Source organism: Miscanthus floridulus, chromosome 7 (assembly GCF_019320115.1).
Source record: "Miscanthus floridulus cultivar M001 chromosome 7, ASM1932011v1, whole genome shotgun sequence".
In the NCBI taxonomy this organism is placed as follows: Eukaryota; Viridiplantae; Streptophyta; class Magnoliopsida; order Poales; family Poaceae; genus Miscanthus; species Miscanthus floridulus.
The window spans coordinates 15591112-15603932 of NC_089586.1; positions in this window are offsets into that span (position 1 = coordinate 15591112).

Genomic DNA, 12821 nt, shown 5'->3' on the forward strand with positions numbered 1-12821 from the left:
GTTCGTCACTCGTGCTTCATTGCCAGCTACGCCAGTTACTCCTCGGCGCTCGGATTCTTCGTGCTCAAGGACTAAGTGGGCACACTTCACCGCACGAACATCGCCAGCTACGCCGGGGACTCCTTGGTGCTCGGACATCGCCAGCGATGCCGGGGACTCATCGCTCTTCTGTGCTCGGACATCGCCAGCGATGTCGGGGACTCCTCTCTCCTCGGTGCTCGGTCATCACCAGCGACGCCGGGGACTCCTCGCTCCTTGGTGCTCGGTCATCGCCAGTGATGCCGGGGACTCCTCGGTCCTCGGTGCTCAGTCATCACGAGCGACGCTAGGGACTCCTCGCTCCTCGGTGCTCGGTCATCGCCAGCGACGTTGGGGACTCCTCGCTCTTCGGTGCTCGGACATCACCAGCGATGCCGGGGACTCCTCACTCTTCGACACTCGGACATTGCCAGTGACGCCGAGGACTCCTCGGTGCTCCCTTGGTGGTCGGATCTTGCTACGTCTCATTGGTGTGCTATCAAGCTGCTGATCTTGGGCAGCACGTCTAGGGTCTTGATGCGCGTATGTCGGATGACGTCGACAAAGCTTTTAGACTTCTTTTTCTTTAACCCTGCTACAAGATTTATTCTTCATCTTCTAGTAGGCTCGGGGACTAAGTGGGCACACTTTACCTTGCGGTGAATGTGCTTGTTCTCATCTCGAGGCTACGCCCGGGGACTGGCTGCCCGCTCGGCTGGTCTTCTACTTTTTGACCCTAGCACCACGTGACTACGTCACCTACTGTTAGGCTCAGGGACTAGCTATGGGGGTATAGCCCCTGGTATCCACAAGACAAGACATGGGCCGCACCATCAGAGGTGGCCCAGCCCATAAGATCAAGGCGTGCACGACACTGCTCGGCGTGCACCGCAAGCTATTGTATAGTACCAAATAGAATACTTTCCTTGTAACCCTACCCCTCCAGAGTATATAAGGAGAGGCAGGGGCCCCCTAGTGGACACGATCCATACATATTAATGCAATACATCAGAACACAGGATGTAGTTATTATGTCATACTAACGGCCGAACCTGTCTAAATCTTGTGTCTTGGTGCTTGTATTACCATCTCACTCCTAATCTCGCTCACCTCTACGACAAATCTACCATCGTGGGATACTCCTCGGTGGACTGCCGAGCATCTTTTGTCGACACCAAGTTCTCCTTTTCTGTTTTCGATAGCTAGTTGATGATCTAGGTCTCTGTGTTGTGCTTCCCACGTGCACCCCACTCTGCTGAGCCGCCATGGTCATCGGCCATCATAAGCAAGGCCACCCTAGGGCACACCACCGCCACCACTACACTCCTCACCCACCCGCATGCACACACATAGTTAGTTGGTTATAATAGGGCCTCTAAGGCCGAGTCCATCATCCAGCACCGCCTGACCCCTTCGATGAGCCGCCACCACCACCGTGGGCACCTGCTATCATCAGAGATTCTGCCACTGGCTATGGTGTGACCTCATGAGCTCTGTCTGCCACTCAGCTGCCACCGCTGAGGGCTGACGCCGTCGGCGTAAGCCGCTCCGACGAGCCAAGCCTCCTCTCCCCTGTTCTGGTGGCACGACGGTCTCCTCCATCCGCTGCCATTCCCCTCCATCCCCTTCTTTGTCTTCGCCATGTGGGGCTAGGTGGTAATGGCGTTGCCGTTACACCCCGTCTTTGTCCGTCTCCCTCTCTCTCCCTTCCTCGCTGACACGTGGGCCTAAGGCCATAATGCTACCGCCGCCATCACTGTTGACGTAGGCAGGGTGGCCCACCTGTCATCCACACACACACCATACACACAACATGGGGTACACTTCAGAAAATGCTAGGTACACCTGACTAGTGTACACATAGAGTTAGAAATGCACCTTCCTAGCTTAGAAAAATTCCTAGAAAATTTGTAAATAAACTAGATGCATTAGAGAATTTAATCATATAGTTTGCACATATTTTCATGCACCAAAAAATGCATATAAAATTCCACCTAGTTAAATAACTATAGGATAAACTTCTAAAATATATAACTTTTAAACCCTAACTCCTTTTCGCATGCAACCACCTCTAAAATTCATCTAAAATCCAACCCTATCATTTGTATCTAGTGCCACCATATAGTTCTATGTTGCTTTTGCCCTTTTCTTTTGTGGTTAGCGGTAGTCTTATTTCGATCGATATGTCGACAGACGACGATAATCATCAGGAGGATGAGGACCTAAATTTCGTAGATGTACCGGAAGGTGACAACGACGAAGGCATGTCCTAGCTCCCCTCTCTACCATCTTGCTTTAAACCACTATAATGCTAAAACATGACTATAAGATTATTACCCTAGAATATGAGCTCGTTTAATATGATATGCTTAAGATAAATGGTTATCTTGTTATGAGCTCCACGTAATGATTAGATTTAGGAATAATAATGAAACTTAAAACTTATTAAACCTAGAACTAAACCCCGACATGGGGCTGAGTGGTGGTAAACTGTGGAGGTAGTTTACCATGGCAGAGATGCTTGGAAAGGATTCCTGTGGAGATACTTGCCTCGGTCACATAAAGATCAGTTCGTAGTCCCTCTCATCTAGTGAGTTATTTCATATAGCCACATGTCTATATGGGTAGGCTAGATCTCACACCCCGTTAGATAGAAGTATAACTTCTACTAGGAGGCTGATGTAGGCAATGGAATATCAGGAGCCGACATGGGGATATGTTTTCTTCCATGGTCTGGTTGGCGTGGATGCTATGTGATCTTCCACGTTAAGCTTTTGGTTTTTGGCCGTGGTCGAGCCCTTGTTTTTCTTGGCCGTGTTCGAGCCATGTTTTCTTTTGTGATGATTTGATATCATCACGTTTGGGAGGTTTTGGTATCTTCCTGGTTTTGTGTTTCCAACCCCTGAGAAGCCATAGTAGAGTTATATGGACGTCTAAGGTCGTGTACATTCGGGTACGAGGTCTTGTTGGGTCTATTTCGTCCACTGATCATGGATGAGGTTGCACCTATCGTGTGGGGAAATTTGTACACCTCTGTAGAGTTTACTTAAATCTATTCGAATAGCCACATCCTTGGAATGGGCAAATGATAGGATGGGATACTACGTTTAGTTTTACTTTTTGTGTAACGAAACTAGTAATGGAATCAATGCCAATCCGGGTACTAGTGGGAATGGTAATACTCCGCTGGGAACCCACCCTTAATTATAATCACCACTACACTTCTATTTTCACCCTATGGTTAGGGCTTGCTGAGTATATAAGTACTCACCCATTGTTGACTCACAAATCTCGGCATAGAAGAAGACTATGACTTCGACGAAGAAGCGTACCACGAGGATTAGAGTTCCCGCTAGGAGATTCATTCATAGGAGTATGACATCAAGGCTAGGGTTTCTATCACGCTCAAGCTTCCTGTGGAATAGGACAACACTTCGCTGTATAATAATCCTGCTCTAGAGACCACCAATAAAGTCGTTTCACGGTCGTAGTCTTCCGCTAGATATGTGGCCTAAGACTATGCCCCTTGGGCCATTGTTGTAAGACCTTATTTTTAGATATCAATAAAGCTCGAAACCTTTTATTATATATCTATGTACCATTCTTGTGTTTTGTGTGTATTTGTGCGTGATCCTGGCGCAGATACGGATGCACCTAGGACTCTCAAATTGAGGTGCCGACACATACCATCCAGCGGCGATGAACGAGACATCAACATCGGTCCGGGTTATGATCCGACTTTGATGTAGGTACAAGCACAGCCGGTCGCCATTCGATCTGGCAGTGTTGATGGTGGTATCATCATCAGTCTGGCGTAATGTGCGGCGGTGAAGTCCTATCCATCATCGCCGCGCGTACCTGCGTTTGATCTGGCGGTGTTGTATTGTCCATCGCCGCCGTTGTGGTATATGAACCCATTGCATTTCACAAACAAATAAAAAAGTAAAGTGTAGGGTCAAACCTCATTTCTGAAACCAAACACATCCTAAATTTATTGACAGTTGATTTATTTGCAAACATTATACTACAAATAGTTTGCATATGGCAGGGGATCGGAGGGAGGATGAAAACTATAGCTATATCCATACCCTAAAATCTGACATTATTATCGATCCAAAAATATAGTTACTCTATCCGTTTCAAATTATAAGTCGCTTTAACTTTTTTGGTACTCCATCCGTTCCAAATTATAAGTCGCATTGACTTTTTGGGTTTATTTATTTTGCTATGTATCTAGACACATATTATTATATCTAGATGCATAGCAAAATAGATGTACCAAAAATATTAAAGCGACTTATAATTTAGAACGGAGAGAGTATTATATATATTGTGCTTTGTCGAGTACCAGGCCATATGCACGTACAACATACATACTCCCTCTGTCCCAATATATGAGTCATTTTGGGACTGGGCGATACTAACAAGGAAGTGAACCAATGACCTGCATGCATGCCCCTATGCTTGTAATCATTGAGTGGATGCATTAACTACTTATGCTCCCCGTGTACTCGAATGGCCACACTTTGTAACACCCTAAAATTTGCTACTTTGGAAATGTAGTTAAATCGATTTAATTTCGAATTTTTGTGCACATGAAACATAGGAAAGATAACAATTTTTATTAAATTAAAATCTATCATAGGGCTTAGCAACATTGATGGTGCATTCATGATGGTGCATATAACTTATTGAAGTGATTGGGTACGGTCAAAATTTCAAAAAAAGATTTGAATTGCTTTGAAGACAAGTTTGAAATAGGTTTTGAAATAAAGGAAGAGAAAAGAAAAAGGACAAACTCGCCCTCTCTCATTTTGGCCCGAAGGCCCAGCACGTTTTTTCCTTCCCCGCTGGCCTGCTTCCTCTCTACGCTGGCCCAGCTGCCCACTCAGCCTGGCCTGCTCTTTCTGCGGCCGTGGCCTGTTCCCATTCTGCCGACCCAGTCGAAAGCTAGAGCCCGCTCGGCCTTTCCCCGAAGCCCAGCAGGCGACCCGTCTTGGCTTGGACAGCCCGCCCTGCGCGTTTCCCTCTCTCGTTGTGTCTGCCAGAAGGGCCCTGCTTGTCAGCATAGCTCATCTTCCTCCTCCCATCGTGATGACGGACTCTGCCACCGCTGAGACCGCCTTCGCCACGCCGTGCTTGGCTTGTTTCCCACACCGTCCGCCCCTTAAATAGCAAGCTCAGGTGCCGCCGCCCTCCCTTGACCCTAGTGCAGCGCCGTCTGAGCCCTAGCCTCATCATCCCATGCTCGATGGATCTCGCTGAGCTCGTCAACATCCGCCACCGCCACTGGACACCTCCCCATCAACAAGCTCCGCCTTCCGCTCTTCGCATAGAGGTTACAAAGCCGCATGCTTCGTTTTCCCTCTCTCTCCTAGTCTCTATGTTCCCCTCACCATCGCCGAACTTTGCAGGATGTGGCCATCCGCCGAATCGAGCCCCACGCCGTCCTCATCCATCCCCTGTCCCTGATATCGCTCACGATGAGTTTGCAAATGCTCCCTCCCTCTCCCGGTGCTATTTTCGAGAGGATTCGTGGCCTCTAGGGCCCTTGCCGTGCGTGCCGGCGAGGTGATCGTCGCTGGCAATGGAGGACAACCGCGCTGGAGTCCTATTCCGGCAAGGCCAAATTTCCCTAACCCACCTCGGCCGTCCGATTCAAGATCTACGGCTGAGAATAGAACTGACCTTTTCGATGGCATATTTGCAAAAAGGTCATTATAAATATTTAAGACTCAACCCGCCGTCCCTGTCTTACTTTCAAAAGAGACCTCGGATTTTTGTTTATATAACCCGCGGTCCATAGCACTTTTTCTAGAATACGTGTTCTCCTTTGGAAAGCGTAGTTTCATCGGTTTAGTTCAAAAATACATTTTTAGTTATTTACAGTTTTGCCACTCAACTTGTTTTAGCCATAAAATCTCTGTTTTAACTCCGATTTGATCCGTTCAAATTGCGTTAGGTTCGTAATTAAGTAACATACATGTTCATACTACTGTTGAACATGTTTTCAACTTTTAAAATTCGAGGTTAGCTTTAATCTATTATTTTACTAAAGGAAAACTTGTTTAACTCGTAACTTCTTCGTTTTAGCTCCGAATTTTGTGATCTTCGTGTCTGTGTGATCGTAGCGAGACGTAGATTCATTTTATGAACTTTTCATCTTGATTTTATGTTAATTGGTATACTGTTCTAATCTATAGCTTTTGTTTGCTATGCATGATTGTATGGATGCCTGTGTGGTGCTGCTTGATCTCGAGTAGACAGTGAGTTTTGTGTTGGTGATTTAGAGCAACTCTTTGAAGATCAAGACCAGCAGCAATACTTTGAATTAAGGCAAGTATAATATGAGGCACCTTGTTACCTATTCACTTTAATGCAATCTCAATTCATGTGCATATGATAATGAACTGCTTGGAGTCTACCTACCTTGATATTGATTATCCAGTCCTTGATATACCTATGGGTTTTGCATGTGGGTAGTATGCTCAATTTGCTCCAACTAATATTGATTAAAGAATACACTTAAAGATATATGCAACATTGTATTAAAAGATGTTTTTAGCAACATAGAATCAAGGGGGCTAGGGCATTGGGCCTTTTCTTAGAGTGCTCTAGTTTCTCTCCATAAGGACTCATCTTTAAGTGACAACCTAGGATTTATAGTACAACCATGAGGACTACATGGCTCTTGTCTTAGTCGAGTACCTTGCTCTTTCTAGTTTGTAGCAATTTACCGAAAGGGCAAGAGGGACATACCGGGCTGGGTATGGGCGTCATCCCCAGGGTGTGTATTATGCTGCGTGTATCAGTGCCACTTTTGGAGATGACTCCATAACACTTGGAAGATGGAATCCTTAGCGACTGCTCCTTATTAGAATGACTAGGGAAAAGCTTTGTAGTGTACCCTGCCTGCTCACCTTGGAAGTATTTTGAGAGTTGCAAACCCGGGCATATGGGTAACACGACTTGTGGTGAAAGTGTACAACCTCTGCAGAGTGTAAACCTGATATATTAGCCGTGCTCACGATCATGAGCGCCCTGGACCCTTACTGAATAGTTGGTTACTCGGGTGGTTTTGGGTTATGACTAAAATTGCTGATATCTCTAATTATTCATATTTGGGAGCCTAAGCATAACTTAGCAACTTATGATTAATAATAAAATATGACCAACTAAAAGTGATTACCGCAGTTCAGTCGTGTCTAGCTTTTTGAGCCTGCATCCCCTCATGTTATGCTTGCTAAGCGGTAGTAGCTTATGCTTGTTTTATTTCAATACTTAGGTAAAATCCTGGATGGGTACCAGAAGGAGGTGCTTCAGTGGAGTTTTCCAAGAGGTGTTAGGCTTGTGACCAACCAGTTGATGATTCCTGTGGTGTTGGAGGCTTCACCAAAAGAACAGAGTTATAGTATATTCTGTAAAGTAAGACTATGTCTTTTGTAACAACTACTTGTGCGCTATGTAATAAAAGCATTGTCTTTGATATTACCCCTTCATTTGTAACTATATGTGTGTATTGAATTCCTAGGCACACATATGGTGTGTATCTGGTTTTGTCCTTAAAACCAGGTGCTACAAAGTGGTATTAGAGCTATGTTGACTGTAGGACGCAAGTCTAGTTAGAAGATGGTCGTTTTAAGGTTCAGAATTTGCTATAAAATCCTTGATCTATAAACCTTGCTATTTTCTCATATACTATATTCTTGTCTTTGCTATTCATCTCCTCCTTATTGCTATAAATTTTGTCCCTATCTCCACCTCTAGCTTTGAATTGCTTTTAGAGCTATCATTTACCACATTCTTGCGCAACATGAAGGTGAAGCTGTAGAGATCTGAGCCCTTGATATAACAAGAATGCTAGTAACGTGAGTAGTGTCATTGAGTCCTAATGCTTGAATTGTGAACCTTTAATGTTTGAAAGGTTGTCTTGATGTTCATGCTTGATTTGGATCTTTGTAATGATTGCAATGATTTTATGGGTTATGCTCACAATTTCATTTAGTTTACATGATAAGGCTTAAGGACCAATGAATAGATAGTTGGGTTGGTTTTTCTCGTCTCTGTGCATGCTGCTTCTGAGCAGTTAGTGTTCATTGGGTTATATCTCCTCAGGTAGATGCCCAAAAGTCATGGATTACAACCAATAACTGTGCTAAATGTTGCAAATAGATGGTTTCTACTAGGAGAAGTGCTTCACGTGATGCTAGAAGGAATGCCCCTAATGTTAATCCACCACCACCAAATCCTCCAACTATAGAGCAATCTATAATGGCACAGACTCAATTGTTACAGACCTATGTTGAGAATGTATGCATCAACCCACATCAAGCACCACCAAGGGATACACATGGTGAATTTATGATGGGACATCCGCCAACATTCTCTGATGCAAGCAACCCACTAGAAGCTAATGACTGGCTTAGAGCTGTGGAGCGACAACTTAACATAGCTCAGTGTGATGACCATTAGAAAGTGCTTTATGCTTCTGGTCAACTTCAAGGAGCAGCTTCAGACTGGTGGGAATTATTTCAGGTTGGGAAAGATGTAAATCAGATTTGTTGGGAAGATTTCAAGACTGCCTTTAGATCTTATCATGTTCTAGAAGCTTTGGTGGAGATCAAGGAGGAGGAGTTCCTCAACTTGAAACAAGGTTCCATGATAGTGTGTGAGTATCGTAACAAATTCACTCAGCTGTCATGTTATGCTCTAGGAGAGGTGGTTAATGATGCTAAGAAACAAAAACACTTCTTGAAAGGATTGAATGATGGACTTCAACTGCAGTTGATGACTGTTGAGTATCCTGACTTCCAAACTTTGGTGAATAGAGCCATTTTGATTAAGAACAAGCGTCAAGAAATAGAAGAGAAGAAAAGGAGAATTCAAAGCCAATCTATAGGTAGTAACACACGCCCCCACTACACTCCCTAGCAAGAATTTCAGCAGAGATACCAGGAACTTGACAGTCAGTGGGATTTTGATCCTCCTCAACAACCCCCTCAACATCAGCAAGAGCAACAGTATGTGAACCAGAGTCCACTCCAAGAACCACTCGTCAACTCCCCAATGAAGGATAGTGTGCCCAACACCCATTCTTCAGGCAAGAAGTGCTACCGTTGTGGTGAGCTCGGTCATTATGCGAGTCAATGTCTAAAGAAGCTGAACAAGCAACAATCCCACAACGGAAACCATAAACAACAGACTCATGTGCAATGTAGAGTCAATTATGTGATGATAGAATCTGCACAAGAAGCCCTAAATGTTATGTTTGGCACATGTCTAGTCAACTCTAGACCCGCGTTGGTTTTGTTTGATTCTGGAGCTTCACATTCCTTTATTGCACATCATTTTGTTAAGGAGCATAATATACCAAAGTGTCCTATGAAGAAACAGATGTTAGTTGACTCACCTTGTGGGGATATACATGCTACACTGATATGTCCTGGTGTAAGAGTTGAAATAAGGGGGGTAGAGTTTTTAACAAATCCGTTGGTGCTGAAGTCTTCAAGCATAGATGTGATTCTTGGAATGGATTGGCTAAAACCACAAAAGGCTATTATCCAAGGTGAGAATGGTACAGTACACTTGATATCCAAGTCAAGAGAAGAAGCTATATGCTAGGCAACTATAAAAACAAAAGAGGTGTGCAGTGTTAATCACATGGAAGGTGCAACCATAGATAAGACCAAGGTTGTTAATGAGTTTTCAGATATTTTTCCTAATGATTTGTTGGGTATGCCGCCAGATCGTGATATTGAGTTTATTATTGAGCTTTTGCCTAGAACTGCACCTATAGACAAGAGACCATATCAGATGGGAGTCAATGAGCTAGAAGAACTTAAGAAATAGTTAAAGGAGCTATAGGATAAAGGTTTCATACGTCCTAGTTCTTCACCATGGGGAGCCCTAGTTATATTTGTTGAGAAGAAAGATGGTACGTAGAGAATGTGTGTGGATTATCGCTCTCTTAATGAGGTAACCATTAAGAACAAGTATCCTTTGCCTAGAATTGATGATCTGTTTGATCAATTACGAGGTGCTTGTGTGTTCTCCAAGATTGATCTTCGCTCTGGTTATCATTAGTTAAGGATTTGTTCATCAGACATTCCCAAGACTGCTTTTACTACTCGGTATGGATTATATGAGTACACGGTTATGTCTTTTGGATTGACTAATACCCCTGCATACTTCATGTATATGATGAATAAGGTGTTTATGGAATATCTCGACAAGTTTGTTGTGGTCTTCATTGATGATATTCTAGTCTTCTCCAAAACAGAAGCAGAACATGAAGAGCATTTGAGATTAGTCCTGCAGAAACTTAGAGAACATCAACTGTATGCTAAGTTAAGTAAGTGCGAGTTCTGGTTGAAGGAAGTCTCTTTCCTTGGGCATGTTATCTCTAATGATGGAGTAGCTGTGGATCCCAAGAAGGTTAGTGATGTGTTGAGTTGGAATCCGCCTCAGAATGTAAGTGAAGTCCGGAGTTTCCTAGGAATGGCCGGATATTACCGGAGGTTCGTTGAAGGTTTTTCTAAGATTGCCAAGCCTATGACATCGCTACTTGAGAAGAATGCTAAGTTTGTATGGACTGAGCAATGCCAAGCTAGTTTTGAAGAGTTGAAGAAAAGGTTGACTACAGCTCCGGTGCTGGTACTACCAGATCTAAACAAGAGTTTCTCCATCTACTGTGATGCATCTTGACTCAGTCTGGGTTGTGTTCTTATGCAAGAAGGATGAGTAGTGGCTTATGCATCTAGGCAACTAAGGAAGCATGAACTAAATTATCCAACCCATAATTTGGAGTTAGCAGCTATGGTTCATGCATTGAAGATTTGGAGACATTATCTTATTGGGCATAAGTGTGATATTTATACAGATCACAAGAGTTTGAAGTATATCTTCACTCAGTTAGATTTGAATTTGAGGCAACGTCGTTGGTTAGAGCTAATCAAGGACTATGATTTAGAGGTACACTATCACCCTGGCAAGGCAAATGTTGTAGCTGATGCTTTGAGCCAAAGGAGCTATGTTAATGTGGCTCTAGTGACGTAGTTACCTAAGGAGTTATGTGCTGAACTCGACCATCTTAATTTGGGAATAGTTGCTAATGCAATGGAATTGGAAGTGGAACCTACACTTGAACAAGAGATCCGCAAGGGTCAGTTAGAAGATGAGAAAATCAAGGAGATAGCAGAGCTGATCATAATTGGCAAAGCACCGAGTTTTTGATTGGATGATCAGGGAACAGTGTGGTTCGAAAAGAGAATATGTGTGCCAACAATAAAGTCCATTCGAGAGATGATTCTAAGAGAAGCCCATGATTTAGCATACTCTATCCATCCAGGTAGTACTAAGATGTATCTAGATCTGAAGGAGAAGTACTGGTGGTATGGTTTGAAAAGAGATGTGGCAGAATATGTAGCAATATGTGACACCTGTCAATGAGTCAAGGCAGAATATCAAAGGCCAGCAGGTTTACTTCAACCTATGGAGATACCTGAGTGAAAGTGGGAAGAAGTTGGTATGGATTTGATTATTGGATTACCACGCACTCAAAGTGGTTATGACTCAATTTGGGTAATAGTAGATCGGTTGACTAAGGTTGCTCACTTCATACTGGTCAAGACTACATATATGGGTGCAAAGTTGGCAGAATTATACATGCAACAAATAGTACGTTTGCATGGAGTTCCTAAGAAGATTGTGTTAGATAGGGATACTCAGTTTACATCACACTTTTGGAAGAAATTGCATGAGTCTATGGACACTAAGTTGAATTTCAGCTCAGCTTATCATCCACAAACCGATGGACAAACAGAGAGAACCAATCAGATCCTAGAGGACATGTTGAGAGCTTGTGCTTTGCAATATGGTACAAGTTGGGATAAGAGTTTGTGTTACGCTGAGTTCTCTTACAACAATAGTTACCAGAAGAGTCTCAAGATGGCACCATTCGAGGCACTATATGGTAGAAAGTGCAGAACTCCATTGTTCTAGAATCAGACAGGAGAAAGTCAAGTGTTTGGACCTGAGATTCTCAAGGATGGTGAAAGGCAAGTGCAGACTATAAGAGAAAACTTAAGAGTGGCACAGTCAAGACAGAAGAGTTATGCTAACACTCGGAGAAGGGAATTGGTTTTTGAAATAGGGGATTATGTTTACCTAAAGGTGTCACCTTTGAGAAGTGTGAGAAGGTTTAATATGAAAGGAAAGTTAGCACCAAGGTATATTGGACCTTTCAAGATTTTAGAGAGACATGGAGAAGTTGCTTATCAGTTGGAATTGCCTAAGAGTTTGTCAGGTGTACATGATATGTTCCATGTGTCTCAACTAAAGAAGTGTTTGCGTGTACCCGAGGAGCAGATACCATTGGAAGAGCTTACAGTTAAGGAAGATCTTACATATGAGGAATTTCCAGTAAAGATTTTGGAGACGACAGAAAGAGTTACAAGGAGCCGAGTTATAAAGATGTGTAAGGTTCGATGGAATCGGTATACAGAAGATGAGGCTACTTGAAAAAGAGAAGATGATTTGAGGAAAACATACCCGCAACTTTTTGAGGCAACATCTTCCAAATCTCAAGGATGAGATTCATTTTAAGGGGGGTAGGTTTGTAATACCCTAAAATTTGCTACTTTGGAAATGTAGTTAAATTGATTTAATTTTGAATTTTTGTGCACATGAAACATAGGAAAGATAACAATTTTTATTAAATTAAAATCTATCATAGGGCTTAGCAACATTGATGGTGCATTCGTGCTGGTGCATATAACTTATTGAAGTGATTGGGTATGGTCAAA